Source organism: Heteronotia binoei, chromosome 1, assembly GCF_032191835.1.
Source record: "Heteronotia binoei isolate CCM8104 ecotype False Entrance Well chromosome 1, APGP_CSIRO_Hbin_v1, whole genome shotgun sequence".
Taxonomy (NCBI): domain Eukaryota; kingdom Metazoa; phylum Chordata; class Lepidosauria; order Squamata; family Gekkonidae; genus Heteronotia; species Heteronotia binoei.
In genome coordinates, this window is record NC_083223.1 from 208,786,363 (window position 1) to 208,798,938 (window position 12,576).

A 12,576-nucleotide genomic window follows, 5' to 3' on the forward strand; every position below is an offset into this window, starting at 1 on the left:
ACTGGAATGCCTTTGTTGATGGACTTACATGCACCAGACTAACACACTTTATGACCTTGTACCTCACCAAGCCAGTTTACCAAACACCTCAATTCTCTCTCCTCACCCCAGTTTTCTAAGGAAAACTGAGAAGAGGACAGAAGTAGTTGCAGAATTTTGGAGGTGTTGGGGATATAACAACAGTGCTAGAAATGTTAAGCATGTGCCCTTTTCTGTTTCTATTGACATTTTGATTGACTACTGTTTCAGAATTGCAGAAGTTTTTTTAAAAATAGAACTGCATGTGGCTTTATACAGAACTGTGCAATAGGGACCCCTGGTCAAATGTGTGTCTCAGTAGTAGAGCATACAGTATGCGCACAGAAAGTCCTAATTTCAACCCCGCAATCTCTCATTAATGGATCTCAGGGAACAGCGGCTGGAAAAGATTTTTCTGTGCCTGAGACCATGGAGAGCTGGTGTCAGGGTAGTGTTCCCTGGAAACAAAAGCCACTGGGATTTTCTGATACAAAGTTTCAGAAATGACATTCTTACAAGCCCCATTGAGTGTGAATTAACATGCAGGCTTCATGTGGACTGCTGTGGCAATCATTCATGTAGTATTTTATCTTGTAGTCATATGCTGCTTCCTATGCTCAAGTGATTTCCATGCTGGAGGAAAAGCAGCCCTGAGAGACAACAATATTTCCATGAACTTCCAGGCATTATGAGCATGCCCTCATTAACCACTTGCTTGGACTCAGGCTTCTGCTTTGCTCTTTGCAATGCAAAATGGTTGAGTCATATGCACTTCACAGATTATTTCAATACAAGGAGTAAGGCCTGTTGTGAAGAAAAACACAGCAGGCTCTAGAAAGAGCTTTGGGCAAGTGCCTGTCACTCTTGCTGTCTTCCCACCCACCCAAGTGAAGGCACTGACTCCCTCTCATCTCAAGGGGAGCTGTTCTCTGCCATCTAGAGAGCAATTGTAATTCTGAGTGATCTCCAGCCCTCACCTGGAGACTGGCAACAGTGGTTCCCCCAAAGGAAAGGCCTCTCCCTCAGAGGCCTGTAGTGATATCTTAGGAACTTTCCACCAAACTGAAAAGATATCACTAAAGGGCTTTGAGTTAGTGCCCCCCCAGCCTTGCTGTCTTCCCACCCACTCATCCACCCAAGTGAAGGCATTCACTCTGCCCCCCACCTCCAGGGGAGCTGATGTCTGTCATATGGAGAGCAGTTATGACTGATCTCCACCCCTCACCTAGAGATTGGCAACAGTGGTTCCCTGGGAGGAAATGGCTGGTAGCATCAAGGAACCCAGAGGGTGCTGCCAGGCCTAGTGTAGCCAACCTCCAGGTGGAGCCATAAGCTCTCCTGGGATCACAACTGAACTACAGACAACACATTTCTCTCCCCATCCTGGAGAAAATCACGGCTTTGTAGGGTTGCCAAGTCCAATTCAAGAAATATCTGGGGACTTTGGGGGTGGAGGCAGGAGACTTTGGGGGTGAAGCCAGGAGACATTGGGGGCAGAGCCAGGAGCAAGGGTGTGACAAGCATAATAGAACTCCAAGAGAGTTCTGGCCATCACATTTAAAGGGACAGCACCTTTTTAAATGTCTTCCTTCCATAGGAAATAATGAAGGATAGGGGCACCTTCTTTTGGGGCTCATAGAATTGGACCCCCTGGTCCAATCGTTTTGAAACTTGGGGGGGTACTTTGGGGAGAGGCACTAGATACTATATTGAAAATTTGGTGCCTCTACCTCAAAAAACAGCTCCCCCAGAGCCCTCGAAACCTCCAGATCAATTCCCCATTATACCCTATGAGAATCGATCTCCACATAGGGAATAATGAAGATGTTTCCCTCTCCCCCCCCCCCCCCCATTTCTGGCGAGTCTGAAGCAGGAGATTGGCCTCTCTACTCACCAGTTGCTGCCAGCTTCTTCACAGCAACAGACACACCATTGAAGCCTTTCAAGTCAAGCCTCTGGAGGTGCAAAGGCACATGGCCCTTTGCAGGCTGGGCGGGGCTTCCCCTCTCCCCCCCCTGCCAGCCAGCCAGCTGACTGGGGGTCCGGAAGCAGCCTGGGAAAATGGAAGAAAGGCTGCTGCGATCGGGGCTGGGTGGGAAGGTAAGGGCAAGGAGAAGCTGCTGGGATCGGGGCAGGGTGGGAAGGGCCGCCATTCCCCCCTCCCCCCCCGCTTTCCGGATTTTTGGGGAGTGGGGGGAGGAGGCTCCAAATCGGGGGGCCCCCGCCCAGGCGGGGGATTTGGGAAGCCTACAGGAGACTTTGGGGATGAAGACTGGAGACTTGGGGGGGGGGGAAGGGGTGGAACCAGGGGCAAGGTTGTGACAAGCATGACTGAACTCCAAAGGAAGTTCTGAACATCACATTTAAAGGGACTACACACTTTTAAATGTTTTCCCTCCACTGGAAATAATGAAGGATAGGGACACCTTCTTTTGGGGCTCATAGAATTGGACCCCTTGGTCCAATCTTTTTGAAACTTGGAGGGTATTTTGGGGAGAGGTACTGGATGCTATGCTGAAAATGCAATGCCTCTATCTCAAAAAGCAGCCCCTCCAGCCCCAGATACCTGTGGATCAATTCTCCATTATACCCTATGGTAATCGATCTCCATAGGGAATAATGGAGTGCCCAGCAGACATCCTCCCGCCACTTTCTGATGACCCTGAAACAGGGGGAGGGCCTCCAAACCTGAGGATCCTCTGACCCCAACTGAGGACTGGCAAGCCTATGCTTTGGAGGGTGGACTGTATGCCATTCTATTCACCTGAGGCCTCCCCCTTTGCTGACCAACAGCCTGTGTTGCCTAGCAACAGCCTCTGGCAGCACTTTCCAGGTGGCAGGAAACACTCCCAGCAGGGCCAGGCCTCTTTGGCTATTTCTGCAGCTTTCAGAAACTGGGTGTGCTGAGAGGCCTTTTATGAGGCCGCAGTAGATCTGCAGCCCTTTCTGAGGCTGGTTGACAGAAAGGACACAGAGAAGCATCAGAGATGTGTCTCTCTCTGAGATAAGACTGCTTCTGGCAGTTTGTTCAACATTCCTGGGCCTAAGTAGGTGGGGGGAGAGCAGAATCAGCCAATGTGAGGCCAGAGGGGGTGACAGACGTGATGGGTTAATAGTTTGTTCTGGAAATATTAGCCAATGGCTATCCTTGATTTGGCCATGGCAATGAGAGAATTATTACTATAGATAATTGCTCTAGGCCAGGGGCATAGGTAGAAAATTTTGGGTGGTGGGGTGTTGGGAAATTGGGGGGGGGCAGGGGAGAGGGGGAGAGAGAAAAAGACTTCCCTGGTGTGGGCTTGCTGGGTTTTCTTCCTGCTTTTGCAGCTGAAGCCTGCTCTGGACCCATTAACAACAATAAAAACTATTTGGATTCAATTAAGATGACAAAGTAACTAATTCAGTGAAAACTAATCTCCAGTTAAAATAAACACAAACACACAGGTAAAGTAGATTGACTTACTCAAATGTGAGCATATCTGGGTTGTGGAGGGGAACTGTTTTGGCTAATGCTGGATTGCACTGAAGCTCAGTCATGGCTATTTTGATTGACCATGAGTAAAAGGCAATCAGTGTTATGAGACACTTCCAGGGTGTTCGCCTTTACTCATGGTCCAGCAAAACAGCAATCTGGGCATACAGTTTAGTCTCCATCTTTGTCCTCAATGGTGCTTTTAACAGACAATTTTAATACTATCCTCTCAGAAACAAGTAGAATTGGTGTGCTGAAGTTGGAAAACTAGAAGGACTAGAAACAGGCATTCAGTCTGAGAATTTCTGTAACTGAAAACAGAATGCTTCTTTCTCCTCTTCATTTTCCAGAAAGGCATCCTTAAAAATGCAAATGGTATGTAAAATAAAAGCTCATTGTATATTGCCAGGATGCAGAATACTCCTTTTGGCCTAAAACAGTGTTCCTCAAATATCACACAATTCACACAATCCTTTCTACACTGACTTCTCTGTCAAAACATGCTAGGATATAAAGTTAATTCAGTAGTACTAACCAAGCCCTTTGGGCTTCACTGTCATCTTGGTGAATGAACAGTGCACTGTAGCATACTCCATATGTGCCTGGACATTCTAGGGAAAGATCCATAGTGGTGGGCAAGCTTATTTGTGTGTGTGTGTGTGTAAAGATGAAGTTGCAGCTGACTTATGGTGATCTGTCATCGGGTTTTCAAGGCAAGTGATTAATCAGAGGCAGCTTTCCATTGCCTTCCTCAGCAAAGCCTACCTTGGTGGTTTCTCATCCAAGTATTGACCCAGCTTAGTTTCCAAGATCTGATGAGATCAGGTTATAGTATACCATTTCACATCTGGGCAGGCTTGTAGTGAAATTTATTTACTATAATTGATCTAGTGGAGAATCCAAGAGACCCCAATGTTCCTGAAACACAGACGAGAGATCACTTACCTGAACAGCACCTGATGGGAGGAGGGTCTGACTCAGTCCTCCATCATAAATAGATTTATAGGGACTGCCACTGAGTGGCCATGAGAGAAAATCAGGTTTACCTCACACGTGTCACTGACTAGAAGTTTTGGGTTTGGCCTATTAGATCCTTTGTTAGTATCCAAAGGATTAATATCTCCTTACAAAAATCAAGTAATGTCTCATTAATCTGATTGCCATTTTTTATTTATTTTCAGTTTGTATGTTATAGTACAGCCTGAGGTACTACTTCTTATTAGACAGGATTCTGCTTGAAGCAGTCCTGGAGCACAAAGCAGTCAAGGCCAGTCTTTGGCCAGGAACATCAGCTGAATAAAATAAGCTTTGTTCAGTCATTTTGGTTTTGGCAATTCATAATGGGAGAATACATTATTTTTAATCCTAAATTTAAGTGTGCACTATCTGCATCCAAAAACTCTGGGCATTCAGCACAGGAGTCCTGTTATTGTTTTCTAGACTTTACCAGTTTTTAGAAGGGCATACTTTTCTTTTGCTAGATACATTATTAAAGACTATTGCAAAGCACAGAATGGGGAACAGTGAGGGCATACCGGAGCAGCAATGTGCTGCCAGTTAACTTTTAGTGTGCTTCAAATATCTATAAGACACAGACTATCCACTCACCCTAGCTCAGTGGCTCCCAACCTTTTTGGCACCAGGGACTGGTTTCGTGGAAGACAATTTTTCCATGGACCAGTGGGGGGTGCTGTGGTTTTTGCCACCCCAGATTGCCCCCCACCCTATCCCTGCCCCTATGGGGGGTCTTTAAATGAGGGGTAGGTGAAGGTCACTGCTGCACTGCCCCTTCCACCCACCCAGGATGCAGGCGGATGAAAGAGGTGGTCCTTTGGAGCAAGGCTTCACTGCCTCTTTTGTCTGCCTGGATCCTGGGTGGGCAGAAGGGGCAGCATAGCTGCTCTGCCTCCTCTGCCTTCCCTGGGTGGGCAAAAGAGGAAGTGTAGCACCTCTGCCTCTCTCTAAGGCCTGGTTGCTAATAGGCCAAGGATCAGTACTGGTGCACGGCCCGAGGATTGGGGACCCCTGCCCTAGTGGATCAAATAAACAGCAAGGAAACGGGGTAGAAATATGTGACAAGGCTTTTTCACCAGTGGCACCAAGAACTGTGGAATATCTTTCTAAATGGAGTTAGAGGCCCTGAATCATATTCTAGATCTCAAAGGTGCAGCTCCTTCCCGTCAACAAGGCATCATGTTGTAGCATGTTTTGGGAGTTAGTAAACATGAAAGCTGAATAGATGATGTTATGATAGTTTGAATAATCGGATTGTGCTGTGCACTGGCTGGACTGGTTTCATTTTTGTATGTTTTGGACCTTTGTTTGTATTTATATGTCGTTATTATAAGAATTTTTGAGCACCCACATGGATGAAAAGGTTGGCTAATGATAAATAAAATAAACAAGTGTACATTTAGCTTTAATCTAATCCTACAATTTATCCCAAGAACTTATTTTGAGAAGGAAAAAGTATAAGGAAATCCATGAGATATCCCTATCTTTCCTTTAGTATTTGATTGCTGCTTTAAAAACATATAAAAAGAGTCAGATAATCTATAAATCTTATCAAAATAGCTGTCAGGCTGAAGACAACTTGTGTTCTTTAATCGCTTTCCAGTTTTCCAGTACAACAAAGCAAAGCCTTATGATTCTCTTTCAGGGACTGAAATGGAATTCCCCTCCACATCGTAACATGTGCAGTTTTGACCTATTGACCCTTTACCAGCTAGCCAGTAAATGGGGCCAGTGGCAGAAAATGCAGAGGCAGCAGCTTGTAAGACATTGATAATAACATACTTGAGTCTATTAGCATCACTGCACTCTGTAGAGAGATCAGCCCGTGAAGCCTTGCAACTAGTTGTGTTCTCTCTCCGCGTACTCTGCCTGCCAAGATGGAGCAGTTAGTCATAGCTGGACTTTCTTGTGTGTTTATCTTAAAGGCAGTAGGATGCAGGAGACTTTGTCTGCTTGCATTTGCAGACTTTATACCAGTGACTTACTTAACTCATCATAATCACAGAGATTGAGTTTGCTTATGAATTAATCCATAGCAAATTCTGCAGCTCCTGCAAGCATGCAGAGTGACAGCATTAAAAATGAATAGTGTAATACTGATTGAGAGAGTTTCAAAGATTAGCTTAAATTACAGTGTAACCAAAATTCAGCCATTTGTCGTGGGATTACTTATGTACACCTCAATGTACCTTCAGTAACCCAAACACAAAGAACTTTCAGAAGGCTAATACATACACACTAATAAGTTTCAAGACCTTACAGATAAACTGTATTAGACTCCAAGCTTCTCCTTTAGACAGAGGGCTGAAAATATAGACAGAGGGCAAAGCAATTAGAAAACATTAGTACAATTTCAGAATATAGTTACACAATTACAGAAGATAGCCAAGCATAAAGCATATTTCTACAGTCAACCTCGAGCATAGTTCTAGCATCATTCATAAGCAAACTCGTGATTATTATGAGTTAAGTAAGTCACATTGCTGGTATAAAGTTTGCAAATGTAAGCAGACAAAGTCTCCTGCATCCTACTGTCTTTAAAATAAACACATAGGAAAGTCCAGCTATGACTAACTACTCCATCTTGGCAGGCAGAGTACGTGGAGAGAGAACACAACTAGTTGCAAGGCTTCACGGGCTGATCTTTCTACAGCAGTGGTCCCCGACCTTTTTGGCACCAGGGACCAGTTTTTCCATGGACCAGCATGAGGGGGGCCCCATTCGGGATGATACAATTGTGCACTTTATTTTGGTGTGGTGGTTAAGTGTGTGGACTCTTATCTTGGAGAACCAGGTTTGATTCCCCACTCCTCCACTTGCAGCTGCTGGAATGGCCTTGGGTTAGCCATAGCTCTCACAGAGCTGTGCTTCAAATGGCAGCTGCTGTAAGAGCTCTCTTAGCCCCACCTACCTCACAGGGTGTCTGTTGTGGGGGAGGAAAATAAAGGAGATTGTGATTTGGAGTAGAGGACAGGATACAAATCCAGTGTCGTCTTATTATTATTACTACATTGTAATATATAATTAAATAATTATACAACTCACGGCCCGGTTGCTAATAGGCCACGGACGGGTACTGGTCCATGGCCCGGGGGTTGGGGACCCCTGCTTTACAGAGTGCAGTGATTTTGATAGACTCAAGCATGCTATTATCAGTGTCTTACAAGTTGCTGCCTCTACATTTTCTGCCACTGGCCCCATTTACTGGCTAGCTGGTAAAGGGTCAATAGGTCAAAACTGCACATGTTACGATGTGGAGGGGAATTCCATTTCAGTCCCTGAAAGAGAATCATAAGGCTTTGCTCTGTTGTACTGGAAAACTGAAAAGCGATTAAAGAACACAAGTTGTCTTCAGCCTGACAGCTATTTTGATAAGATGTATAGATTATCTGACTCTTTTTATATGTTTTTAAAGCAGCAATCAAATACAAAAGGGCCAGTTTGGTGTAGTGGTTAAGTATGTGGACTCTTATCTGGGAGAACCGGGTTTGGTTCCCCACTCCTCCACTTGCAGCTGCTGGAATGGCCTTGGGTTAGCCATAGCTCTTGCAGAGCTGTCCTTCAAATGGCAGCTGCTGTAAAAGCTCTCTTAGCCCCGCCTAACTCACAGGGTGTCTGTTGTGGGGGAGGAAAATAAAGGAGATTGTGATTTGAAGGACAGGATATAAATCCAGTGTCATCGTCTTATTATTATTACTACATTGTAATATATAATTAAATCATTATACAACTCATGGCCCGGTTGCTAACAGGCCATGGACCACTACTGGTCCATGGCCCGGGGGTTGGGGACCCCTGCTCTACAGATGCTGATACACTCAAGCATGCTATTATCAGTGTCTTACAAACTGCTGCCTTTGCATTTTCTGCCACTGGCCCCATTTACTGGCTAGCTGGTAATGGGTCAATAGGTCAAAACTGCACATGTTACGATGTGGAGGGGAATTCCATTTCAGTCCCTGAAGGAGAATCATAAGGCTTTGCTTTGTTGTACTGGAAAACTGGAAAGCAATTAAAGAACACAAGTTGTCTTCAGCCTGACAGCTATTTTGATAAGATGTATAGATTATCTGACTCTTTTTATATGATTTTAAAGCAGCAATCAAATACAAAAGGGCCAGCTTGGTATAGTGGTTAAGTATGTGGACTCTTACCTGGGAGAACAGGGTTTGGTTCCCCACTCCTCCACTTGCAGCTGCTGGAATGGCCTTGGGTTAGCCATAGCTATCTCAGAGCTGTCCTTGAAAGGGCAGCTTCTAGGAGAGCTCTCTCAGCCCCACTCACCTTACAGAGTGTCTGTTGTGGGGGAAGAAGATAAAGGAGACTGCAAGCCGCTCTGAGTCTCTGGTTCAGAGAGAAGGGCGGGGTATAAATCTGCAATTCTTCTTCTTCTTGTGCAAAGCCTAAGTCCCAAGACCCATTTGGTTGGCATGACCAAGATAGAGACAGTCTCTATATTCAGATAAGGCTGAAATCAACAAAGGCTTGTTAATTTCAGGGCTTGACCAGCATAGAAGTCCCCAGCCTCTCATGCAGTCAGCATCTTCTTCTCAAAAGCCCAGGGTTTATAAAGAGTTTCCTCCGGAAAACTTTATCACTTATCTCTATTTCTTCATCATCTTATCTTATCATATACAGTATGTCATCAAGCTCCAGCTGCATATTGCAGATGGCCAGTATCTTGCTTCCTGCTCATACCATATAAGGCTATTCCTGTCCTGAGACAGCTTTTACCTTTCACACACTGTCCTAAAGTTTCAGCCTAAACTGTTAGCTATAAGCACTATGAATGCTTAATAGTGCTGATTAGCTTGGATACCTTATTGCCAATTTCATAAGAGACCCAACCCCAAAAGAAATTCTGCCACATATTCCCTTCCTTTGGGTCTCTTATGGATCAATCTAAGAATTTAAGACACTTATGACACAATTATGTATTCCCAATTATCTATCTCATTAAGCTCAATATCTGTTGATACATAAGGTTTCTTACAGCAGATTTTATGCATACAAGATCTGATACATAGCAATAAAACAACTTACACAGGAACAGAAAGAGGCACAAATCAGAATTAGACACAGTAAGAACATAAGAGAAGCCATGTTGGATCAGGCCAATGGCCCATCCAGTCCAACACTCTGTGTCACACAGTGGCAATATATATATATATATATATATATATATATATATATATATATATATATACACACACACACACACACACACACATATATATATATACATATCCGTTTTAACCTGACCACTCAGCAATTTCATCGAATGCCCATGAGTTCTTGTATTGTGAGAAAGGGAGAAAAGTACCTCTTTCTCTACTTTCTCCATCCCATGCATTATCTTGTAAACCTCTATCATGTTACCCTGCAGTCGACGTTTCTCCAAGCTAAAGAGCCCCAAGCGTTTCAACCTTTCTTCATAGGGAAAGTATTCCAACCCTTTAATCATTCTAGTTGCCCTTTTCTGGACTTTTTCCAATGCTAGAATTAACTTTTTGAGGTGCGGTGACCAGAATTGCACACAGTATTCCAAATGAGACCACACTATCATTTTATACAGGGGCGTTATGATACTGGCTGATTTGTTTTCAATTCCCTTCCTAATAATTCTCAGCATGGCGTTGGCCTTTTTTATTGCAATCGCACACTGTCTTGACATTTTCAGTGAGTTATCTACCACGACCCGAAGATCTCTCTCTTGGTCAGTCTCTGCCAGTTCACACCCCATCAACTTGTATTTGTAGCTGGGATTCTTCCTCCTCCTTTTAATAAGTGTACTCTTTTGTTGGTGTTCCACACAACCTGTGGGCAAGCATGCCCCCTCACCCAATTGAAGGTACACCTGGAGTCTTAAAGAAAAATGGAAGCTGAAAATAATTTATTAATAAATTATTTGAGAGACTGTACAAAGGGAAAAGACCCTCAATGAAATCCTACCATGTCTCTGAGGAATACATAAAGTGCAGGTCATTTTATACTTAAAATAACATCACATAATTATAAAAAGCAGATTTGATTAGTTATGCAGATTAGCTATCCAGATATGATTGGGTAATTCAATAAGAGTCTGTATGCTTGGTGGTACCCCCTTCGGAATGCTTCTACTGACCAGTCTCTAGTGGTTTTGCCTAAAATTCCCTTGGTTTACAGGTCCCTTTGTCCAGTCCAGGGTGCTTTCTTTGCTTTTTTGCTTGCCTCCCAAAATAGACTACTTCCAGGAAGTTCCAAACTTACTGCAGACACATCAGCTTGCAGTTTGAGCAATGGCTCCTTTGAGATGTTAGCTACCTTCTCTAAGAGCATTGATGGCTTACCTTAACATCTTGTGTTAGGAAGCTACTGGAATTAAATAAACTGTTATAGAGTGTCTCTCGTATTCTAGTGTGTCTATAAGTACAAAATATGGTTTCTTGGTGGGCCTCTGGGTTAGTAGTATAAACTAAATATGCAGATAAGTAACCATGTTCATCATCTGTACACGTGTGTGTTATGTTTGTGCCTTAAAGTATGTACTTTCTGCCAGCTCATTGGAGCCCGGAAAGCAGAGCTTGGGGACTGTATAACAATGGGTAGTGGGATCCAAATACCTGCCGCCCTACACCAATCACAGACCCCTGCCTGTTTAAATGAACCAATGGTAAACTAGTGCGGGAGATTAGAGTTGTATATAGGATTGGCCCACAGGCCCTTAGTCAGTCTTTGTTGGAAGCAGCCTCCGCCATGCCTCCCTTAATAAAGAGCTGTCCTCACTATGATCTTGTCTCTGCAATGCTTTGAACCCACTTTATTATAGTGTGATACTTAAAGAATTAGTTCTCAGGTGTTTAGTGTAGGTTCTTTACATCTCTTCCCCTCTGCTGCCCTATTTTATTTTGTACACAGAAAAGCTATTTGTGTTTACAATCACTCTTTCACTCTCTTTCTTCTTAATTTTATTTTGAGATATTCCCATTGAGATCTACCCTGGTATACACAGGTCTACAAAATCCTGCATTGTTCCTGACATGATGGATATCACACAGTGTCATTGCCCACCCCCAGAATGCCCCCCAAATCCTCCCACCAGATGATTAAGGGGACCTGGCAACCCTTTTCATCTTCAAAGCAACCCTATGAGGTAGTAGGCTGAAAGTATATGACTGGCCTAACATTACCTAATGAGCTTCCATGGCAGACTGCTGCTTTGAACTTGAGTGTCCCAGATCCTAGTCTGAAACTCTTAACTGTTACACCCCACTGGCTTTCATAGGGCAGCTGCTGTGAACAGTAGTAAACAGCCAGGCATAAATGAATCATGCAGGTCAGGTGGTAGTAAGTCATCCAGTGGTTGCCTGGTCCTAATGAGTCTTCCCTCAAAGGCCAAAACAGGCCTGGAAAGGGCCCTGCTTCACTGCCTTTTATAGACAGAAGTCTGGAATATTGTGGTTGCCTAGCAATGGCTAATGAAGGCATCCATTTCTTGAACATACAGGTGCTCCTTTTATCATTTCTGGGTTTTTACATCACCAGTGTATTTAATATTTATTTATTTATTTGATTTGATTTCAGATTCCCTCCTTTGCAAACCTGGGCCATCTTCCAGGATTGTAGAAAGATCTATGCTGTCCATTCACTACTTCTGTATCTGGATTTAAGTATCCTCAGATTTGGCAGACTTGGTTATTAGAATATATGAGCAGGAACCCACAAGAACTTGCAGGGTAAATTTTATTTCCCTCTGTCCCACTAGTTTCTCTTTCCTTTCCTTGGAAGTCTCCATAGCCTCTCCTCCTTTCCTGTCTCCTTTCCATCTGCCAAGCTACTTATCTTTATCTCCTTCTCATCTTCAGTCCCCCCCTTCCCTATCCTTGACACCTTCTACTTAGGAAAATTGTGGCCCATGTGTGGAGCTTGGCTGGGCCAGACACCACTGTCTGCCTCAGATTATGTAGGGCTTGGATATGCTGAGCACTGCCATCATATCCCTTGTAGGGCTCAGCTGATCTGGGCGCTGCTGTCTGCCTTGCCTTGTACATGGCTTGGCATTAATATGTTATTATCCTCTGCAATATGAGGAT

General features: G+C 44.0%; 1 protein-coding gene across 1 annotated transcript in view; it reads left to right on the top strand.

The window, feature by feature from the left end:
• Window positions 1–12,576, top strand: part of KCNH1 (potassium voltage-gated channel subfamily H member 1) — a 396,454-nt gene that overhangs the window by 37,834 nt on the left and 346,044 nt on the right. The gene's annotated exons all lie outside the window — the stretch shown is intronic.